The 24,436-nt window shown below is 35.4% G+C and overlaps 1 long non-coding RNA gene across 1 annotated transcript; it reads left to right on the forward strand.

Annotated features, from left to right (window-relative positions):
• Positions 1–18,216: 18,216 nt before the first annotated feature.
• On the forward strand, positions 18,217–18,841 carry LOC136244318 (uncharacterized). The gene is made up of 4 exons (XR_010695150.1): positions 18,217–18,446; positions 18,567–18,584; positions 18,640–18,668; positions 18,728–18,841. It is a non-coding gene; the product is annotated as an uncharacterized lncRNA (long non-coding RNA).
• Positions 18,842–24,436: the final 5,595 nt, after the last annotated feature.

Here is a 24,436-nt window from a genome sequence, read left to right on the forward strand (position 1 = left end):
CCATTAGTAGATGAAGCAATGCCACAGTATCAGTGAGAAGAGAGCCTGAAACTTGTGAAGGTGCACGTTTGACTGAAGAGGAAAAGTGTGCTAAGTTTCTGGATAAAACCTGTGGTTACAAGCTGGTAAACAAAAAGAGTCCCTGCAGCTCCCAATTTTCAATGGAGTATATTCTAGATATCCGAGCACAGGCTGCTTTACTGTCACATGATCAATTGGACATGGCATTGATGGGTGGCATAATGGCTGGAATGAACAAGAACAAAGACATAACACATGGACAACGCAAAGTTGGCTCGAGACAAAGAACTTACACAGAACATTCACACAATGGTTTACCTGTTTGTGTTGTCACTTTTGCATTTCTGCATGGAATTGGACAGAGGTACAGACTATCAGCCATTACGGAACACTATGCTGCAAACGGTTTGACTCCCAGAGTGCACAAAAACACAGGACGACTTCCTGCAAATGCAATGACATGATCAACAATTAGCCATTGTCAGGCTCTTACAGAACTATGCAGAAGAGAACGCAATACTTCTACCCGGTAGAATCCCTGGGTACAAGCGAGGTGATATCAAGTTGTTGCCATCCAGCTGCAGTAAAAGGGTGAGTATAATAATACTACACAAACCATGCAGCAAGTTACTGTTTGTCTGCGAGACTTGATAAAATTTTTATTATTTTATAGGATTAACAGTGTGCCAACTGACCTGTGTTGGACATGCCAGACCAATAGTACATTAATAATGAGGGCTGTCAACACGTCTGATGAAGAAAAGTCACAGGTAGTAATAATAGTAGTACCATACACTGTTATAAACACAGAAATACATTCTTTACCACATACATTGTTTCTTTTTAGACCACCAAACAAGCGGAAAGCCATCTCAAGATCGTTAAATCAGAGAGATCACATTATCGTAAAGTATGTGAAAAGAGCAGTGACACTGTAAAGAACTTGTTTCCATCTGGAATTCCTTCACCCGGTGCAAATATTCAACCTAAGACAAACAAAGGCTGTATCCATTATAGCTTCGACATGGCCCAACAGGTACATACAGTTGTACTTCCCTGTGCAATATTCGGTGACTTTTCCCTATGTATGTATGTACATAGATTCACTATCCTAGTGACCCTCTACAACCGGGACCCATTTACTTCTTGACACCAAGAAAGTGTGCCATTTTTGGGGTGTGCTGTGAAGCTATTCCCTGCCAGGTAAGAATCTGTACATGCAGTATAATATGATTACACTATAACCTTACAATTTACAGCATATTTTCAACACACTATAATATTTCAGTTAGATGACTGTATTGTGAACAACTTTCAGTATACAGCAGAACAAAATTCACATAAATTTCTCTACAGATCATTTACCTGATTGATGAGGCATCAAATGTGGGCAAGGGTGGAAATGTCATCATATCTATGCTTCACCACTTCTTAGACCACCACAGCCTTGGGGAAACATTCGTACATTTCCACGTGGATAACTGCACAGGACAAAACAAAAACATTGTAATGCTCAACATAACATTAAAGATTCTACACATTTCTAGAGCATTTTGCAGCTTATCCCTTTGATTGGAAACAAAATAAAGCAGAATAAATGCCGGGTATACTTTTCTATGTCACCTTTGCAATGACCAGTGATAAAATTTAATTTCAACGTTAGCAGTACAAAAGAGCGTTTCCAACATGTTGGAAACATCACTAGTGATTGCTGATGTAGCCATTGCTGAAGTGATATAGAAAAGCAACAAAAGGCTCTAGAAATGTGTAGAATTTTCAAATGTGATGTTGAGCAGTACAAAAGGACATTTCCAACATGAAGTATCACTAGTAATTGCTGAGGTGATATGCATTTATTCTGCTTTATTTAATTTCCGCCCTGTGGGAAAACTGTAAAAGGTTCTAGAAATGTGCAGAATTATAAATGTTATGTTGAGCAGTACAAAAGAGCGTTTCCACCATGTTGGAATATAACTGAGGTGACATAGAAAAGTATACCGTGCATTATTCTCATTTTCCACCTGTGAGAAAAGCTGAAAAGTGCTCTAGAAATGTGTAGAATTTTAAAAGTTATGTTTAAAAGATTGTTTCCAACATGTTGGAATATAACTTGTCATTGTATACCAAGCATTTGTTCCACTCTCTTTAATTTCCGACCAGTGGGAAAAGCTGTAAAATGCTCTAGAAATGCGTAGAAATTTAATGTGCTGTTGAGCAGTACAAAAGACATGTTGGAGTATCACTGGTCATCGTAAAGGTGGCATAGAAAAGTATACCCGGCATTTATTCTGCTTTATTTTGTTTCCAAACAAAGGGATAAGCTGCAAAATGCTCTAGAAATGTGTAGAATTTATAATGTTATGTTGAGCATTACAAAAGAGTTTTTCCAACATGTTGGAATATAACTAGTCATTGCTGGGGTGATACAGAAAAGTATACTTTAATTTCCGACCTGTGGGAAAAGAAGCAACATGCTCTAGAAGTGTATCAATTTTCATTGAGACGTTGAGCAGCACATAAAATCGTTTCCAACATGGTGGAGTATCACTAGTCATTGCTGAGGTGATATAGAAAAGTATACCCTGCATTTATGCTGCTTTATTTAATTTCCGACCTGTGGGAAAGCTGACCTGTGGGAAAGCTGCAAAAGGCTCCAGAATGTGTAGGATTTTAAATGTGATGTTGAGCAGTACAAAAGAGTGTTTCCAACATGTTGGAATATAACTAGTCATTACCGAGCTGATATAGAAAAGTATACCGTGCATTATTCTCATTTTACACCTGTGGGAAAAGCTGCAAAATCCTCTAGAAATGTGTAAAATGTTAGCAGTACAAAGAGTCTTTCCAACATGTTGGAATATAACTAGTCTTTGCTGAGGTGATATAGAAAAGTATACTTTGCCTTTTATTCTGCTTTATTTAATTCTGACCTGTGAGAAAAGCTTCAAAAATGTTCTTATAATGTGTAGAATTATAAATGTTGTGTAGAACCATACAAAAGAGTGTTTCCAACATGTTGGAATGTAACTAGTGTTTACTGAAGTGATATAGAAACGTATACCATGTATTTATACAATCATACAATGTTTTATGTGAAAAGCAAGTGTTAACTATCACATTTACAATCTAATGTAGAGTGACTCCTCAGCGCCATCATATGAAAATTGGTTTGCATTGCACATATAATGTATGTAACATATGTAACGTTGGCAATGTGTGTAACACATGTAACGTTCATGATGTGTGTAACATATATAACGTTGTTCTATCGAACAAAGTTCAAAAGATTAGAATCACTTCTAACATCTTTAAAGGTTCGATAGAATTCTACCCTTTTGTCCTATGTTAGATGTGATTCTAAGCTTTTGAACATTGTTCGATAGAATTCTATCCTTTTGTCCTAGTTCAAAAGATTAGAATCACGTCGAAAGTAGCACAAAAGGATAGAATTCTATCGAACAAAGCTAATCTGAAAGTTTTTAGAATAGTTTGCAACAATTCCAACAGGTCGGAAACAAATGAAAAAGCACAATAAATAAAGTTTATTTAGTTGTTCATCACTTCATCAATGACTAGTTGTACTCCAACATGTTGGAAACAGTTCTTTGAACAACTCAACACAATAGTTAAGTGATAGAGTATTTTGCAGTTTATCCAACATGTCGGAATACATAATCTGGAAGTTTTTAGAATAGTTTGCAACAATTCCAACATGTTGGAAACAAATAAAAAGCCGAATAAATCAAGTTTATTTAGTTGTTCATCTCTTCATCAATGACTAGTTATACTCCAACATGTTGGAAACAATCTTAAAAGTTCCTTTCTAATGTTTAACATTATGTAAATGTTTTAAGAATAGTTTGCAAAACTTCCAACACATTATTCTCGTTTTCCACCTGTGAGCAAAGCTGAAAAGTGCTCTAGAAATGTGTAGAATTTAAAACGTGATGTTTAGCAGTACAAAAGATTGTTTCCAACATGTTGGAATATAACTTGTCATTTCTGAGGTGATATTTAAAAGTATACCAAGCGTACGTTCCACTCTCTTTAATTTCCGACCAGTGGGAAAAGCTGTAAAATGCTCTTGAAATGTATACAATATACACTGTTTGTTCAATGATGAAGTTTTTCGGCAGGAATAGCCGTAAATGATCCAATTTCGATGGGGTGCTTGTAGATGGGGTGCGTGCTTTCTTCCGGGTCAACATCGGTGACTTGGATTCTCACTTCATTCGGCATAAGCTTTACATTGTGACAGGTGGTTCCGTGGCACACATAGCCTTCTCCGCTGATTCCGTCGTCCAAAAAAAAGAATACTATATGTATATCATTAACTAATTACAGCAATAGAATGCATAAAGATTGTAATACTTTTCTCGCCATCCTCAAAGCTTATAATATTATCTGGTGGTTCTGCTGTTCCTTTTTGGCATTTATTTGCTAAAGCAAGTACAGAATCAATAATATTCGATCAAGTGTTAGCAAAGGTACAATAGTACAATGATGTATCTATACATCCAACAGGTCGGAATATAAACAAAGCTGAAAAATTCAAGTCATAAATTTCTACATAACCTTAGCAATGATTAGCTACACACGACAATATTTATAGTATTTTCTACTGCACAACAAAGGTCTGAGCATTCCTATAGAATTTTGCAGCATTTCCAACAGGTCGGAAATGAAATAAAGCTCAATAAATTCAGTTCTACATCACTTCAGCTTTGACTAGTATACTCCAATGCGTTGGAATGTACACATGTATTCTTACTTGAACTTTGCTGTTCTGTGTCTTCTATAGGGGGAAAAGCCCAAATGAATTAACTGTACATAGTTACAGACATGCATTGCAATAGTTTATGGATATAAAGCATCCATAAATGATCGCAATATTTACCTAATTTCCTCTTTGGTCCTGTATAAAACAATTACATACTTAATAGCAGTTGTCTCTCAAACACATTAACATACTTGTTCTTAACTTTTTACTCCAAGGTGTTGGCGGCTTCTCTGTAACAAAAAAAGAAGACATTATTACATCGATTCTAACAGTGTGAGTTGGACATAAGACCACTGGTATCAGCACACCTCTGCTTGCAACCCAACAATGGGATCTCTATGCATTATGCATCACATAAACAATAAGCATTGAAACATGCAAAGCTGAGGTATCCATTATTGACTGTGGTCCATACTCCTGCCACAAGGTCCATTAAGCCAGAATATAAAGCATACGTAGTGTTCAAGCACATGATATACCTCATAAAGGTTCAGAAGAGGATGACTGGACAGGCAATAAAAATAAGTGAGAGAAGTGTACATGTCACATGGGCATACACATACATATACTTATTTGAATGTGATTCCTAATTACTATAGTTTCACGTTGCCAGACTCTCCATCGTGGTACATATCAATTAGAAATTATAAGTGCCTACTCTAAAAGAAAGTCTCGTCTATTTCAGCATCACAAGTCATTCTTCACTCGTTCGAGGTGATCACCTAACAAAAGGGTGATTGGTTATAGAAATTATGGCCAACAACTAGATATTAAACACCACCACTTCCTGGTGTGAAGAATGCTCGATATGTGAAGAGATCAGATCCATTTTGGAATAGGTGTTTATGATAAGTGCCATAACGGAGAAGAAGCGGTCTGGCCATTTGACAGCACACCCAAGCAATAACTCACCTTCAGTTATCACAGTATTAACCACAGGAGGAGGTTGACTATGAACAGTAGTGGCAGGCTGCGATGTTAACATGTCCTCAAGTCCTTTAGATGATATAAACAGGCAATAAAAATAAGTGAGAGAAGTGTACATGTCACATGGGCATACACATACATATACTTATTTGAATGTGATTCCTAATTACTATAGTTTCACGTTGCCAGACTCTCCATCGTGGTACATATCAATTAGAAATTATAAGTGCCTACTCTAAAAGAAAGTCTCGTCTATTTCAGCATCACAAGTCATTCTTCACTCGTTCGAGGTGATCACCTAACAAAAGGGCGATTGGTTATAGAAATTATGGCCAACAACTAGATATTAAACACCACCACTTCCTGGTGTGAAGAATGCTCGATATGTGAAGAGATCAGATCCATTTTGGAATAGGTGTTTATGATAAGTGCCATAACGGAGAAGAAGCGGTCTGGCCATTTGACAGCACACCCAAGCAATAACTCACCTTCAGTTATCACAGTATTAACCACAGGAGGAGGTTGACTATGAACAGTAGTGGCAGGCTGCGATGTTAACATGTCCTCAAGTCCTTTAGATGATATAAACATGCATAGTACTACCTTGCTACAATGGAGCATAAAAATTTATCAGTTGGAAAAGCCAAACAACTTAACAGATAAAGTTATGTTTGTATCTCGTAACATTAAAAATTTACTTTCACCATTCTCCTCATTCCCTGATTCTTTAGGTGGTTCTTTAGGTTGTTCTTTAGGTTGTTCTATAAAGTTAAAGATAGCAATGTTTGTATCTCGTAACATTAAAAGTTTATCTTGATCATCCTCCTCTGACTGTTCCTCTTTCTTCTGTTTTTCTATATAGTTAAAGATACCTTGATCATCCTGCTCTGACTGTTCCTCTTTCTTCTGACCATGTTGTTCTCCTATATAGTTAAAGAATATGGAAAACCACACAATTCGTAACATTAAAAGTTTACCTTGATCATCCTGCTCTGACTGTTCCTCTTTCTTCTGACCATGTTGTTCTTCTATATAGTTAAAGAATATGGAAAACCACACAATTCGTAACATTAAAAGTTTACTTTGTTCATCTTCCTCTGACTCATGTTGTTCTATACAGTTAAAGAATATGGAAAACCACACAATTCGTAACATTAAAAGTTTACCTTGATCATCCTTCTCTGACTGTTCCTCTTTCTTCTGACCATGTTCATGTTCCTCTGACTCATGTTGTTCTATACAGTTAAAGAATATGGAAAACCACACAATTCGTAACATTAAAAGTTTACCTTGATCATCCTGCTCTGACTGTTCCTCTTTCTTCTGACCATGTTGTTCTTCTATATAGTTAAAGAATATGGAAAAGCATAAAATTGTTTCCTTCATTACTTTCATCATCCATAAAGTTAAAGATAGCAATGTTTGTAGCAATATATTAACAGGCATCCACCTTACCTTTACGCTTCTCTTCTTCAAATACCACTGTCCAAAACAAAAAGAACCAGTAAAAAGTAGCTACAAATATATGACAGGGCATGCGAAAATGGGGCATATGGGCATAAACTGCTTCATCAATGACTAGTTGTACTCCAACATGTTGGAAACAGTTCTTTGAACAACTCAGCACAATAGTTAAGTGATAGAGTATTTTGCAGTTTATCCAACAGGTCGGAATACATAATCTGGAAGTTTTTAGAATAGTTTGCAACAATTCCAACATGTTGGAAACAAATAAAAAGCACATTAAATAAAGCATCCCGTTGCTTATGTCCCATGTTACCTGTGTTACTTTTCTTACCACCTTCCGTAACCTACTGTAACCTCCCATAACAAAGTTAACACAGCTAACAAAGGTAACCGCGAGGTGACATTGATAACAAATGTAAATGACATAACAGAAGTAACATATAAGTCAGGACAAATTTTACACGCAATTTTTACGTGCCTTACCCCCAGGGAACTTGTGCACATTTATCCCTGGGTTGTCGCTTCTGTATACAACTATATAAAAGAAATAAAACAATAAAAGTAGATGATCATCTATAGACATACGTGGCAAAATCAAATTTGGCCCGTGCTGGCTCGCATAGTGAAGGCCAAAACTCTTGCCTCCCTTTAGGTGTTTGTTCTATATATACAGAAAATGTGAATCATTAATGACAGGTTTAATTGTGAGCTTACTTCAACAGGGCACTGCACTGTTAGTGCTGGCCGGTTTTTGTGAGCATCATAAAGGCTCCTTAGGTGTTTCAAACCAATCTTGGGAAAGAGCTAATATTAGGTAACTAGAGTAAATAAATTTATTTACCTTCTTAGGAGGCTCAGACTTTGGAGCAGTTAGTGTCTAGAGATATTGTCATCAAGGATATGTAGTACAGTGAGCCCATACTAATTTGAAAAGTTGTTGCTCAGAATAGCTGTCGTTTATAAGCGCCTCTCCGACCACACCCAAATAAGTAAAAATATAGCAGTAACCAGTCTGTAATAGTTTTGAAGAAACAGCAAAGCATGATTGTTTTCTTGTGCAAAACTGGGTCGATTGGGTCTGAGCAACAACTGAATTCTAACCACATTGGGCCTAACTCACAGCGATGATAGAAGTGTTCTCCTTCTGCTGCTCTCTGCAACAACCAATGAATATGATGACAACATGATACATTGATCTCTAAATGACGCTTACTCTAGGTTTTGAATTCGTTGTTGAAGTTCCTAAATGAAAAAAAAGTGGATTTTACTGAACAGTCACCCTAGAGATATCACTCACCCTAACTATCTTGGTCAGCTAAAAAACAAAAAAAAACATAACACATGAAAATTTCCAACATGTGGGGAAAATACAACATGTCGGAAAATACAACATGTCGGAAAATCCAACATGTCGGAAAATCCAACATATCGGAAAAGCACACATGGCAACAAGTGGGAAAAAAACTCACCTCTTCGAGCTTCTTCTTAGAGGCCATTGTCGCTTTGATTTAAATTCCAAGCGTATCCGTTGTCAACGCCCTGATGAGTTATGTCATCACGTGATGTGTCACCTGTTGGTCGTTGGGGTGTTCCGTGTCACCTGGTCAATGTCGTGTTCGTGTTCGGTGTCACCTGGTCAATGTCGTGTTCGTGTACAACTGTTTCGGTGATGTCCACAACAAAGGTACACTAAAGTACTAAGGAAGTAGATACTAATTGTGTGAAATATGGCGTCATTTTTTAGTCGTCAAGGAAGTGTGTTGATGAACATACTGGTTCTCCTGATCATAGACCGTCCAAGAAATCAAAGTAAGAGAGTGACAATACAGAGGTTTATTGTATTCTAATTGATGCACATCAATGTGTTTTGTATTCCATTATCCATGCTACCACAAACACTCCACTTGAAGTTAATAAATTTACAGGCACAGACTTTACCACTGCATTTGTTTACAATTGTGTTGTGTGTCTATTACAGAAGAGATGGTGATAATGAAGAGGATATTGAAATTCTGGATTTGTCCCATTTAGTCAACGATTATTATTTCAGCATAGCCGTTAAGAATCTTGTTCCACGTGCTTTTTTTAAGACACAGAGTTATATGTCAGTGCTTGATTCTATGGTGGTAGGTCGTAGTGTTGCACCGATATCCAAATTAGCCGATTATTCCGATAACCGATATTAAGCAACAGAATTAGCCGATACCGATAACCGATCCGATGTACACCAATAACACTAACACTCATCATTATTAAATGGCTCATATTAGTGACATAACCATTGATATACAGCTCATTCTAGGCTAAAATGTAAAGTTAGATGTATACCACAAGTAAAAGTTACTCATGGTAAACAGGTTTTAAGTACATTTTACTACTGCTATATACAGTTGAGACAAGTGGCTGGTACTACATAGAAACCTAAAAACCTCAATTTATTGTTGGGCATGGCCTAAACCCTGACAGTTTATTATGGGCATGGCTTGTAGTCACCGCTAAACCATTCACACATAACTTAATTAAAATGCCAAATAACTTATGTCTAGCCTCCCCCACATCATTATACTACACAGCACAGTGGAGATTAACATCGGCCTTGATTTAATCAAAACCGATTAATCGGCTAGTAACCAATATCGGCCCGATACCGATTATTGAACCGATTATCGGTGCAACACTAGTAGGTCGTACCTGCATAACTGGACCTAAAGGTGTCGGCAAGACCATGTGTTTATTAGCACTTCTGTGCAAGCTGAGGGAACAAGGTTTTGAACCAGTTTTTATAACCTCTCATTCATTTGAGAGTGAGGAAATAACATTAAACTATCTTCAGGAAGTGGCAAAGAATATTGGCTTTGAAAAACGTCTGGATTCCACTTTTCCATTGTGTTATTGGTTATCTTGTTTGATAAATTTCACAAACCCCAGCCGCAAACCTGTATTGTTATTGGATTTTGATAAGCTTAATGATTCCAGTATTCTTTTTCACATGGCTGCAGCTGCCCGTTGTTGTCGTGATAACACAGTGTTGGCAGTATCTAGTGGAGACTGTGTGGTAAAAAACCAATCTTTTAAATCTCTTTTCCAGTATTTTCGTGTATTGAACTATTTACCTTTCACAGAGAGAGAAGCTAGTTATTTCATCAAATATCATAAAATTGGATTTACTGCAGATGAACTAAGACCTGTAACCGGGTGTAATCCATTATTACTGGCACTGGCTTCTAACGCTACCAATTTACCTGGTGTTATTCAACAAGTAGATGGCTATATTAAATCATATATAGAAGAAAATCTAATATGTGGTTCATTGCCCGTACAGTTTCTGAATTCGTTGAAACGTTGTGAAGAATATTTCTGGATGGCGTTCATCAACGACACCCTTCAAACTCATGATGATATAGTAGACTTTAATTCTTCGTGGGTTGGATTGCACAAGGTTTTATATATGATTTATAACCCTGTAGAATTGGACAAGACTCCTGGGATGAGTCCATCCATCTGCAGCATCTCATTGCAACACTACTTCTTGCCATTGCATCACATCAAATTCAACTCTGGAAGTGAGAATCCAAGTCGGAATCAGCGGAGAAGGCTATGTGTGCCACGGAACCACCTGTCACAATGTAAAGCTTATGCCGAATGAAGTGAGAATCCAAGTCACCGATGTTGACCCGGAAGAAAGCACGCACCCCATCTACAAGCACCCCATCGAAATTGGATCATTTACGGCTATTCCTGCCGAAAAACTTCTTCGTTGAACAACCAGTGCAACTCATTGCGTCATAATCTCCTCCACCCTGCAAAAATAAATAAATAAACTGCATCATCAATCTTCTCTCTGCAACTCTGCAACTCTAAAAAGAAGGGAATCCTCCCTTTTACTTTTTTTGTTACAGATATGTACTTTTTGTTATCCAAAGTGCTACTGCTGTTACATTTCTTGCTATTGTTACAGCTGTTACGTCTGTTAGCTCTGTAACCCTTGTGTACAATTTAGTAGATTGGAAATTTTTTTGGAAGGTCTTTCTCCAACATGTTGGAAAAAGTCCTAAAAGCTCCTTTCTAATGCTTAACATAATCTGAAAGTTTTAAGAATAGTTTGCAACAATTCCAACAGGTCGGAAACAAATGAAAAAGCACAATAAATAAAGTTTATTTAGTTGTTCATATCTGTTTCCAACATGTTGGAGTATAACTAGTCATTGATGAAGTGATGAACAACTACTTTTTATTTGTTTCCGACCTGTTGGAATTATTGCAAACTATTCTTAAAATATTAACATTATGTTAATCATTAGAAAGGAGATTTTAAGATTGTTTCCAACATGTTGGAGTATAATTAATCATTGATGAAGAGATGAACAACTAAATAAACTTTATATATTATGTTTTTTATTTGTTTCCAACATGTTGGAATTGTTGCAAACTATTTTAAAAACTTCCAGATTATGTATTCCGACCTGTTGGATAAACTGCAAAATACTCTATCACATAACTATTGTGTTGAGTTGTTCAAAGAACTGTTTCCAACATGTTGGAGTATAACTAGTCATTGATGAAGTGATGAACAACTACTTTTTATTTGTTTCCGACCTGTTGGAATTATTGCAAACTATTCTTAAAACATTAACATTATGTTAATCATTAGAAAGGAGATTTTAAGATTGTTTCCAACATGTTGGAGTATAACTAATCATTGATGAAGAAATGAACAACTAAATAACTTTATATATTATGTTTTTTATTTGTTTCCAACATGTTGGAATTGTTGCAAACTATTTTAAAAACTTCCAGATTATGTATTCCGACCTGTTGGATAAACTGCAAAATACTCTATCACATAACTATTGTGTTGAGTTGTTCAAAGAACTGTTTCCAACATGTTGGAGTATAACTAGTCATTGATGAAGTGATGAACAACTACTTTTTATTTGTTTCCGACCTGTTGGAATTATTGCAAACTATTCTTAAAACATTAACATTATGTTAATCATTAGAAAGGAGATTTTAAGATTGTTTCCAACATGTTGGAGTATAACTAATCATTGATGAAGAGATGAACAACTAAATAACTTTATATATTATGTTTTTTATTTGTTTCCAACATGTTGGAATTGTTGCAAACTATTTTAAAAACTTCCAGATTATGTATTCCGACCTGTTGGATAAACTGCAAAATACTCTATCACATAACTATTGTGTTGAGTTGTTCAAAGAACTGTTTCCAACATGTTGGAGTATAACTAGTCATTGATGAAGTGATGAACAACTACTTTTTATTTGTTTCCGACCTGTTGGAATTATTGCAAACTATGTTGGTTTTGCAGTTTATCCAAAAGGTTGGAATACATAATCTGGAACAATTCCAACATGTTGGAAACAAATAAAAAGCACATTAAATAAAGTTTATTTAGTTGTTCATCACTTCATCAATGACTAGTTATACTCAAACATGTTGGAAACAATCTTAAAAGCTCCTTTCTATTGCTCAACATAATGTAAATGTTTTAAGAATAGTTTGCAACTATTCCAACAGGTCGGAAACAAATGAATAAATAGTTGCACTCCAACATGTTGGAAACAGTTCTTTGAACAACGCAACACAATAGTTATGTGATAGAGTATTTTGCCGTTTATCTAACAGGTCGGAATACAAGTAACGCTAAGACATACTTTCCTTAGTAAGTATTAGTTAAACTCCAACATGTTGGATGACTAGTTATACTCCAACATGTTGGAAAGAATCTTTTACGGTAAACTTAATGCAAGTAGATTTGTTGCTTACTACAATAACTCCTTCATTGAACAATTAAATAAACTTTATTTATTGTGCTTTTTCATTTTTTCCGACCTGTTGGAATTGTTGCAAACTATTCTAAAGATATTCAGACTTTTATTTATTGTGTTAAGCATTAGAAAGGAGCTTTTATGACTGTTTCCAACATGTTGGAGTATAACTAATCAGTGATGAAGAGATGAACAGCTAAATAAACTTTATTTATTGTGCTTTTTATTTGTTTCCGACCTGTTGGAATTATTGCAAACTATTCTTAAAACATATACATTATGTTCAGCATTAGAAAGGAGCTTTTAGGTCTGTTTCCAACATGTTGGAGTATAACTAGTCATTGTTAAAGTGATAAAGCACTGAATAAACTTTATTTATTGAGCTTAACTTCATTTCCGACATGTTGGATGTTGTTTTAAATTCTTTTAAAATGCTAAGAGATTGAAATATTATGTTAAGCAAGTTTATTTATTTGTTCATCAATGACTAGTTACTGTATACTCCAACATGTTGCATAGATACAATAACACTTGATCGAATATTATAGATTCTTTACTTGCTTTAGTGAACAAACAAACGAAAGGACTGCAAGATCAGACATTTTTTCGTAATGGAGACAGAGGTATTGCAATCTTTATGTATTCTATTGCTGTGATTAGTTACTTATAGTGAAGTTTGCGTGGGATGGAGTTAGTGGCAGTGGTGTCATTTTCCATGGCACCACTTGCCATAATAATGAGATCGGCACAATGATGAAGTCAGAATACAAGTGACGGCAGTGACACCAACAGATAACCTCCACCCCAAATGTTTCCAACATGTTGGAGTATAACTAGTCATTGATGAAGAGATGAACAACTAAATAAACTTTATTTATTGTGCTTTTTATTTGTTTCCAACATGTTGGAACTGTTGCAAACTATTCTAAAAACTTCCAGATTATGTATTCCAACCTGTTGTTGGATATACTGCACAAGAATACTCTATCACTTAACTATTGTGTTGAGTTGTTCAAAGAACTGTTTCCAACATGTTGGAGTACAACTAGTCATTGATGAAGTGATGAACAACTACATAAACTTTATTTATTGTGCTTTTTATTTGTTTCCGACCTGTTGGAATTATTGCAAACTATTCTTAAAATTACAGAACAAAAGTACAGAACAAAAACACAGAAATATTAAGAGAGTTTTATTTTACTATATAAAAGGTCTTCAGTGGATAATACAGCGTAGGATATGCCATTTCTATTAGCATCAGCTTCTATGTGTGAACCGAGACATGAGATAGTTGTTTCAGTTGATATATAAACATAATACACATGATGGTAATCTCGGGCTGCTTTACTTTTGTAGTAATCGTGAAGGGACTTGCAATCGGATGTTAACTCTGGATATTTGTTATTATTATGATTATCTGCAAATAAATCACCGATTTTCTTTTTATGAGCATCATATGAGGATATCGATACTTGAAAATAAACAAGGCAAATAATTCCTTGATCCTGGACAAATAAGCCAACGGCATCAATAACGGGATGATACATCTCAAGACGATATAATACATTCTCCTTCAAATTATCTTTATTTCGAGGCATTTTTTGAACCTGGTTTACGGTAATCTTAATGCTAGTAGATTTGTTGGTTACTACAATAACTCCTTCATTGGCATGTTGAAAAAACAATTCTTCCGCCATCAAGCCCTTGACTTGGGGATAAACAGTGATGTCAATATCTCCTTTATTAACCAAATCCCGTAAATCTGCTTGTAATATTCCTGGCAGTCTAGGAAAATTAAGTTTAATTACATTATGCTCCAAATAACAAACTTTATTTAGTTGTTCATCTCTTCATCAATGACTAGTTATACCCCAACATGTTGGAAACAGTCCTAAAAGCTCCTTTCTAATGCTTAACACAATAAATGAAGGTCTGAATGTCTTTAGAATAGTTTGCAACAATTCCAACAGATCGGAAACAAATAGAAAACACAATATATAAAGTTTATTTAGTTGTTCATCTCTTCATCAATGACTAGTTATACTCCAAAATGTTGGAAACAATCTTAAAATCATTTTTGTTTTAACTGCCAATGCTGCCTGTACAAAATCACTCTGTTTACTATAGGGTTTTTAAACAGACACAGCACAAAAGTACAGAACAAAAACACAGAAATATTAAGAGAGTTTCATTTTACTATATAAAAGGTCTTCAGTGGATAATACAGCGTAGGATATGCCATTTCTATTAGCATCAGCTTCTATGTGTGAACCGAGACATGAGATAGTTGTTTCAGTTGATATATAAACATAATACACATTATGGTAAACTTGGGCTGCTTTACTTTTGTAGTAATTGTGAAGGGACCTGCAATCGGATGTTAACTCTGGATATTTGTTATTATTATGATTATCTGCAAATAAATCACCGATTTTCGTTTTATGAGCATCATATGAGGATATCAATACTTGAAAATAAACAAGGCAAATAATTCCTCGATCCTGGACAAATAAGCCAACGGCATCAATAACGGGATGATACATCTCAAGACGATATAATACATTCTCCTTCAAATTATCTTCATTTCGAGGCATTTTTTGAACCTGGTTTCTAAAAACTTCCAGATTATTTATTCCATCCTGTTGGATAAACTGCAAAATACTCTATCACTCAAAGAAATATTTCCAACATGTTGGAGTACAACTAGTCATTGATGAAGTGATGAACAACTACATAAACTTTATTTATTTTCCTTTTTATATTTTTCCGACATGTTGGAATTATTGCAAACTATTCTTAAAACATGTACATTATGTTGAGCATTAGTATTCTATTGCTGTGATTAGTTACTTATAGTGAAGTTTGCGTGGGATGGAGTTAGTGGCAGTGGTGTCATTTTCCATGGCACCACTTGCCATAATAATGAGATCGGCACAATGATGAAGTCAGAATACAAGTGACGGCAGTGACACCAACAGATAACCTCCACCCCAAATGTTTCCAACATGTTGGAGTATAACTAGTCATTGATGAAGAGATGAACAACTAAATAAAGTTTATTTAGTTGTTCATCTCTTCATCAATGACTAGTTATATGTGCTTTTTATTTGTTTCCAACATGTTGGAACTGTTGCAAACTATTCTAAAAACTTCCAGATTATGTATTCCGACCTGTTGTTGGATAAACTGCAAAATACTCTATCACTTAACTATTGTGTTGAGTTGTTCAAAGAACTGTTTCCAACATGTTGGAGTACAACTAGTCATTGATGAAGTGATGAACAACTACATAAACTTTATTTATTGTGCTTTTTATTTGTTTCCGACCTGTTGGAATTATTGCAAACTATTCTTAAAATTACAGAACAAAAGTACAGAACAAAAACACAGAAATATTAAGAGAGTTTTATTTTACTATATAAAAGGTCTTCAGTGGATAATACAGCGTAGGATACGCCATTTCTATTAGCATCAGCTTCTATGTGTGAACCGAGACATGAGATAGTTGTTTCAGTTGATATATAAACATAATACACATGATGGTAATCTCGGGCTGCTTTACTTTTGTAGTAATCGTGAAGGGACTTGCAATCGGATGTTAACTCTGGATATTTGTTATTATTATGATTATCTGCAAATAAATCACCGATTTTCTTTTTATGAGCATCATATGAGGATATCGATACTTGAAAATAAACAAGGCAAATAATTCCTTGATCCTGGACAAATAAGCCAACGGCATCAATAACGGGATGATACATCTCAAGACGATATAATACATTCTCCTTCAAATTATCTTTATTTCGAGGCATTTTTTGAACCTGGTTTACGGTAAACTTAATGCTAGTAGATTTGTTGGTTACTACAATAACTCCTTCATTGGCATGTTGAAAAAACAATTCTTCCGCCATCAAGCCCTTGACTTGGGGATAAACAGTGATGTCAATATCTCCTTTATTAACCAAATCCCGTAAATCTGCTTGTAATATTCCTGGCAGTCTAGGAAAATTAAGTTTAATTACATTATGCTCCAAATAACAAACTCTGTGCAATCCAACCCACGAAGAATTAAAGTCTACTATATCATCATGAGTTTGAAGGGTGTCGTTGATGAACGCCATCCAGAAATATTCTTCACAACGTTTCAACGAATTCAGAAACTGTACGGGCAATGAACCACATATTAGATTTTCTTCTATATATGATTTAATATAGCCATCTACTTGTTGAATAACACCAGGTAAATTGGTAGCGTTAGAAGCCAGTGCCAGTAATAATGGATTACACCCGGTTACAGGTCTTAGTTCATCTGCAGTAAATCCAATTTTATGATATTTGATGAAATAACTAGCTTCTCTCTCTGTGAAAGGTAAATAGTTCAATACACGAAAATACTGGAAAAGAGATTTAAAAGATTGGTTTTTTACCACACAGTCTCCACTAGATACTGCCAACACTGTGTTATCACGACAACAACGGGCAGCTGCAGCCATGTGAAAAAGAATACTGGAATCATTAAGCTTATCAAAATCCAATAACAATACAGGTTTGCGGCTGGGGTTTGTGAAATTTATCAAACAAGATAACCAATAACACAATGGAAAAGTGGAATCCAGACGTTTTTCAAAGCCAATATTCTTTGCCACTTCCTGAAGATAGTTTAATGTTATTTCCTCACTCTCAAATGAATGAGAGGTTATAAAAACTGGTTCAAAACCTTGTTCCCTCAGCTTGCACAGAAGTGCTAATAAACACATGGTCTTGCCGACACCTTTAGGTCCAGTTATGCAGGTACGACCTCCCACCATAGAATCAAGCACTGACATATAACTCTGTGTCTTAAAAAAAGCACGTGGAACAAGATTCTTAACGGCTATGCTGAAATAATAATCGTTGACTAAATGGGACAAATCCAGAATTTCAATATCCTCTTCATTATCACCATCTCTTCTGTAATAGACACACAACACACAATTGTAAACAAATGCAGTGGTAAAGTCTGTGCCTGTAAATTTATTAACTTCAAGTGGAGTGTTTGTGGTAGCATGGATAATGGAATACAAAACACATTGATGTGCATCAATTAGAATACAATAAACCTCTGTATTGTCACTCTCTTACTTTGATTTCTTGGACGGTCTATGATCAGGAGAACCAGTATGTTCATCAACACACTTCCTTAACGACTAAAAAATGACGCCATATTTCACACAATTAGTATCTACTTCCTTAGTACTTTAGTGTACCTTTGTTGTGGACATCACCGAAACAGTTGTACACGAACACGACATTGACCAGGTGACACCGAACACGAACACGACATTGACCAGGTGACACGGAACACCCCAACGACCAACAGGTGACACATCACGTGATGACATAACTCATCAGGGCGTTGACAACGGATACGCTTGGAATTTAAATCAAAGCGACAATGGCCTCTAAGAAGAAGCTCGAAGAGGTGAGTTTTTTTCCCACTTGTTGCCATGTGTGCTTTTCCGATATGTTGGATTTTCCGACATGTTGTATTTTTCCCACATGTTGGAAATTTTCATGTGTTATGTTTTTTTTTGTTTTTTAGCTGACCAAGATAGTTAGGGTGAGTGATATCTCTAGGGTGACTGTTCAGTAAAATCCACTTTTTTTTCATTTAGGAACTTCAACAACGAATTCAAAACCTAGAGTAAGCGTCATTTAGAGATCAATGTATCATGTTGTCATCATATTCATTGGTTGTTGCAGAGAGCAGCAGAAGGAGAACACTTCTATCATCGCTGTGAGTTAGGCCCAATGTGGTTAGAATTCAGTTGTTGCTCAGACCCAATCGACCCAGTTTTGCACAAGAAAACAATCATGCTTTGCTGTTTCTTCAAAACTATACGTGTTTGTTACAGACTGGTTACTGCTATATTTTTACTTATTTGGGTGTGGTCGGAGAGGCGCTTATAAACGACAGCTATTCTGAGCAACAACTTTTCAAATTAGTATGGGCTCACTGTACTACATATCCTTGATGACAATATCGCTAGACACTAACTGCTCCAAAGTCTGAGCCTCCTAAGAAGGTAAATAAATTTATTTACTCTAGTTACCTAATATTAGCTCTTTCCCAAGACTGATTTGAAACACCTAAGGAGCCTTTATGATGCTCACAAAAACCGGCCAGCACTAACAGTGCAGTGCCCTAATTGTTTTATACAGGAGTGAAAAGAACAGCTGCAGGTAAATATTGCGATCATTCATGGATGCTTTATATCCATAAACAATTGCAATGCATGTCTGTAATTATATACTAACTGATTGGGCTTTTCCCCCTATAATAGATGCAGATCTCTCGTCAAGTTCATCAAGTAAGAATACAAGTGTACATTCCAACGCATTGGAGTATAACTAGTCATTTCTTAAACTGAGCTTTACTTCATTTCCAACTACATAAACTTTATTTATTGTGCTTTTTATTTGTTTCCGACCTGTTGGAATTATTGCAAACAATTCTTAACATTGTTAAGCATTAGAAAGGAGCTTTTAGGACTGTTTCCAACATGTTGGAGTATAACTATTCATTGTTAAAGTGATAAAGTACTGAGTAAACTTCATTTATTGAGCTTTACTTCATTTCCGACATGTTGGATGTTATTTAAAATTCTCTTTACTTCATTTCCGACATGTTGGATGTTCTTTAAAATTTTTTTACACTTATCCAACATGTTGGAGTTTAACTAATACTCACTAAGGAACGTATGACTTAGCATTACTTACAAAATACTCTATCACTTAACTATTGTGTTGAGTTGTTCAAAGAACTGTTTCCAACATGTTGGAGTATAACTGGTCATTGATGCTTATTTATTGTGCCGACCTGTTGCATAAACTGCAAAATCCTGTGTGAATGTATAGATGCATCATTGTACTATTGTACCATTGCTAACACTTGATCGAATATTATAGGTTCCAGAGGAGAAGGAAAAGGTAACACAGGAGAAGGAAAAAAAGGTATTGCAATCTTTATGCATTCTATTGTTAAGTAATCTTTGTGTGGAACGTTGATTGTAGAAATTTATGACTTGCTTTATTTAAATTCCGACCTGTTGGATAAACTGCAAAATCCTACATCATTGTACTATTGTATTGAATATTATAGATTCTGTACTTGCTTTAGAGAAAAAACAACGAAAAGCAGTATATGCAGATGACTTTAAGGAAGGCCAGCAAGGTATGGCAATCTTGTATTCTATTGCTGTGATTAGTTAATGATAGTGATCTTCAATTGGGATGAAATTAGTGGCGTAGGGATCGTGTGCCACGGCACTACGTTACACAACGCCAACTCAGTCCAGAAGAAATCAGATTGGAAGTCTTAGATGTGGATCCCATCGAGAACACTCACCCTATATATAACACTACAATTGAAGTGGGATCATTCACAGCAATGCCATATAACAAATTACATCCTTACTATGTGCTGCAAACTTTGTCAGAAATGAAATAAACCATAATATATGTAGGATTATAGTTTACTCCAACATGTTGGAAGATAGCAGTAGAAATGAGCTTTTAGGACTACCTGTCGGAATTAGTGCAAACTATTCTTAAAGCATTTACATTATGTTCAGCATTAGAAAAGAGCTTTTAGCACTGTTTCCAACATGTTGGAGTATAACTAGTCATTGATGAAGAGATGAACAGCTAAATAAACTTTATTTATTGTGCTTTTTTATTTGTTTCCGACATGTTGGAATTGTTGCAAACTATTCTAAAAACTTCCAGATCAACGGTCGGAATACATAATCTTGCTAAAAGCTCCTTTCTAATGCTTAACATAATTGCAACAATTCCAACATGTCGGAAACAAATAAAAAGCCCAATAAATAAAGTTTACTTAGTTGTTCATCTCTTCATCAATGACTAGTTATACTCCAACATGTTGGAAACAATCTTAAAAGTTCCTTTCTAATGCTGAACATAATGTAATTTTAAGAATACTTTGCAAAAATTCCAACAGGTTGGAAACAAATAAATAGCACAATAAGAAACTTCATTTTCATCACCTTGATTCTTTTGGGCCCAGTTAGTTGATAAACATGATATCGGTAGCTTAATTTCAATACAATATTTGTGCTTCGGATGCACACAGTCCTGGCTTATGTCCTTAATAAGAACATAGAGTTCTTCATCTGGCACAATTCTTGTTTCGGCATTATTGTGCCCTTTCCGGTTGTTCCACATGGTAGGTTGAAATTAACTATAACTAACTATTAACTATTATCTTCATCAATGACTAGTTATACTCCAACACGTTGGAAACAATGTTAAAAGCTCCTTTCTAATGCTCAACATAATGTACATGTTTTAAGAATAGTTTGCAATAATTCCAACATGTCGGGAAAATATAAAAAGGAAAATAAATAAAGTTTACGTAGTTGTTCATCACTTCATCAATGACTAGTTGTACTCCAACATGTTGGAAATATTTCTTTTAGTGATAGAGTATTATGCAGTTTATCCAACAGGATGGAATAAATAATCTGGAAGTTTTTAGAATAGTTTGCATCTAATGCTCAACATAATGTAAATGTTTTAAGAATAGTTTGCAATAATTCCAACATGTCGGAAACAAATGAAAAAGTACAATAAATAAAGTTTATGTAGTTGTTCATCACTTCATCAATGACTAGTTGTACTCCAACATGTTACAGCAGTAGCTTTAGCATTTCCAGCTGGTCGGAAATAATTATCCCTTTTGCCTCTATTAACATGGAGCACGTGTTGCCAACGAGGTGTTTATAAATAGACATGGTAAAGTATATTAAGCTCCATATAAGGACACGTCCCCGAGTAAGCAGTTGCAGTTCACCGGCAGTGTTGTTCACTTGCGGTCGTGTTGTCGTGTCGTGTCGTGTACCTGTGGTCCTGTCCTGTCTGCAGTCATGAAATGTCGGAAACAGTCATTTCAACAGCACAATACAACAATTGGTCCAAAAATTCATAACAATTAAAAGTGTGAACATTTCTAAAGTAATTCTAACATATACATATTAACGGTAATACAAATATTTATATAAATCTGAGGATTCTGATAATACACCATAGCTTATACTATGTTTAGTTGCATCCGTCTTGGAAACAAATAAAAAACATAATATATAAAGTTAATTTAGTTGTTCATCTCTTCATCAATGACTAGTTATACTCCAACATGTTGGAAACAACCTTAAAATCTCCTTTCTAATGATTAACATAATGTTAATGTTTTAAGAATAGTTTGCAATAATTCCAACAGGTCGGAAACAAATAAAAAGTACAATAAATAAAGTTTATGTAGTTATGTATTCTATTGCTGTGATTAGTTACTTATAGTGAAGTTTGCGTGGGATCAGTGGTGTCATTTTCCATGGCACCACTTGCCATAATAATGAGATCGGCAATGATGAAGTCAGAATACAAGTGACGGCAGTGACACCAACAGATAACCTCCACCCCAAATATAAAGTGTGTATTGAGGAAGGCTCGTTTACTGCATTTCCAGTGAACAAAATATTCAGTCACTAGTGTCATTGTTTTTATATCAAGAGTTAAGACACAATTTTTTAAATTTGTTAAAACAAAGCCACTTGCAGTACAAGACGCTTCTAAATGTATTACTTTCAATCAAGCAACCCTAACTGTTGATGTATTATATCGTCTAAGGGCGTATCACCCTGTTATCGATGTTGTTGGCTTGTTTTCGCAAGACGGATGCAACTAAACATAGTATAAGCTATGGTGTATTATCAGAATCCTCAGATTTATATAAATATTTGTATTACCGTTAATATGTATATGTTAGAATTACTTTAGAAATGTTCACACTTTTAATTGTTATGAATTTTTGGACCAATTGTTGTATTGTGCTGTTGAAATGACTGTTTCCGACATTTCATGACTGCAGACAGGACAGGACCACAGGTACACGACACGACACGACACGACACGACAACACGACCGCAAGTGAACAACACCACCGGTGAACTGCAACTGCTTACTCGGGGACGTGTCCTTATATGGAGCTTAATATACTTTACCATGCGCAAAAGGGATAATTATTTCCGACCAGCTGGAAATGCTAAAGCTACTGCTGTAACATGTTGGAGTACAACTAGTCATTGATGAAGTGATGAACAACTACATAAACTTTATTTATTGTGTTTTTATGTTTCCGACATGTTGGAATTATTGCAAACTATTCTTAAAACATTTACATTATGTTGAGCATTAGAAAGGAGCTTTTAACATTGTTTCCAACGTGTTGGAGTATAACTAGTCATTGATGAAGATATGAACAACTAAATAAACTTTATTTATTGTGCTTTTTCATTTGTTTCCGACCTGTTGGAATTGTTGCAAACTATTCTTAAAACTTTCAGATTATGTTAAGCATTAGAAAGGAGCTTTTAGGACTTTTTCCAACATGTTGGAGAAAGACCTTCCAAAACAATTTCCAATCTACTAAATTGTACACAAGGGTTACAGAGCTAACAGACGTAACAGCTGTAACAATAGCAAGAAATGTAACAGCAGTAGCACTTTGGATAACAAAAAGTACATATCTGTAACAAAAAAAGTAAAAGGGAGGAAGGATTCCCTTCTTTGTAGAGTTGCAGAGTTGCAGAGAGAAGATTGATGATGCAGTTTATTTATTTATTTTTGCAGGGTGGAGGAGATTATGACGCAATGAGTTGCAGAGTTGAATTTGATGTGATGCAATGGCAAGAAGTTACTGATGCAATGAGATGCTGCAGATGGATGGACTCATCCCAGGGCAAGAAGTATATGCTGAGATGCTGCAGATGGACCAGGAGTCTTGTCCAATTAATTCTACAGGGTTATAAATCATATATAAAACCTTGTTGTGAAGTGAAATAATTGGTAGTGGTATTGTGACCACTCAACAAAGAATTAATATCATGGGTCGGAAACAAATAAAAAGGTAAAAACTTTCAGATTATGTTAAGGCATTAGAAAGGAGCTTTTAGGACTGTTTCCAACATGTTGGAGTATAACTAGTCATTGTTAAAGTGATAAAGCACTGAATAAAGCTTTACTTCATTTCCGACATGTTGGATGTTGTTTAAAATTCTTTTAAAATGCTAGGAGATTGAAATATTATGTTAAACAATAGAAAGAAACTTGCTTAGCTACACTTTCAACCCCCACCTAAGCCAAACTTTTTTCCAGTTTCTGGACCTTTTTGAAGCACGTTTTAAAAAATTTTTTGACACTGAACTGTTCAGCTATATAGGGCATTGTTTGCATCACATCTGAGGAAAGCATGGCATGTACACAAGTGGCTAATGTACAGCATGCAAGTTCAAGCATATTATGTCCCTGGTCGGCACTTCCGCTCACCAGATCATATTTTTTATGTTGTAGTGTAGGCTTAGATATATGCGCTGATGTATCCTGTGTTCTTAT

Source organism: Dysidea avara, chromosome 14 (assembly GCF_963678975.1).
Source record: "Dysidea avara chromosome 14, odDysAvar1.4, whole genome shotgun sequence".
NCBI classification, from domain to species: Eukaryota; Metazoa; Porifera; class Demospongiae; order Dictyoceratida; family Dysideidae; genus Dysidea; species Dysidea avara.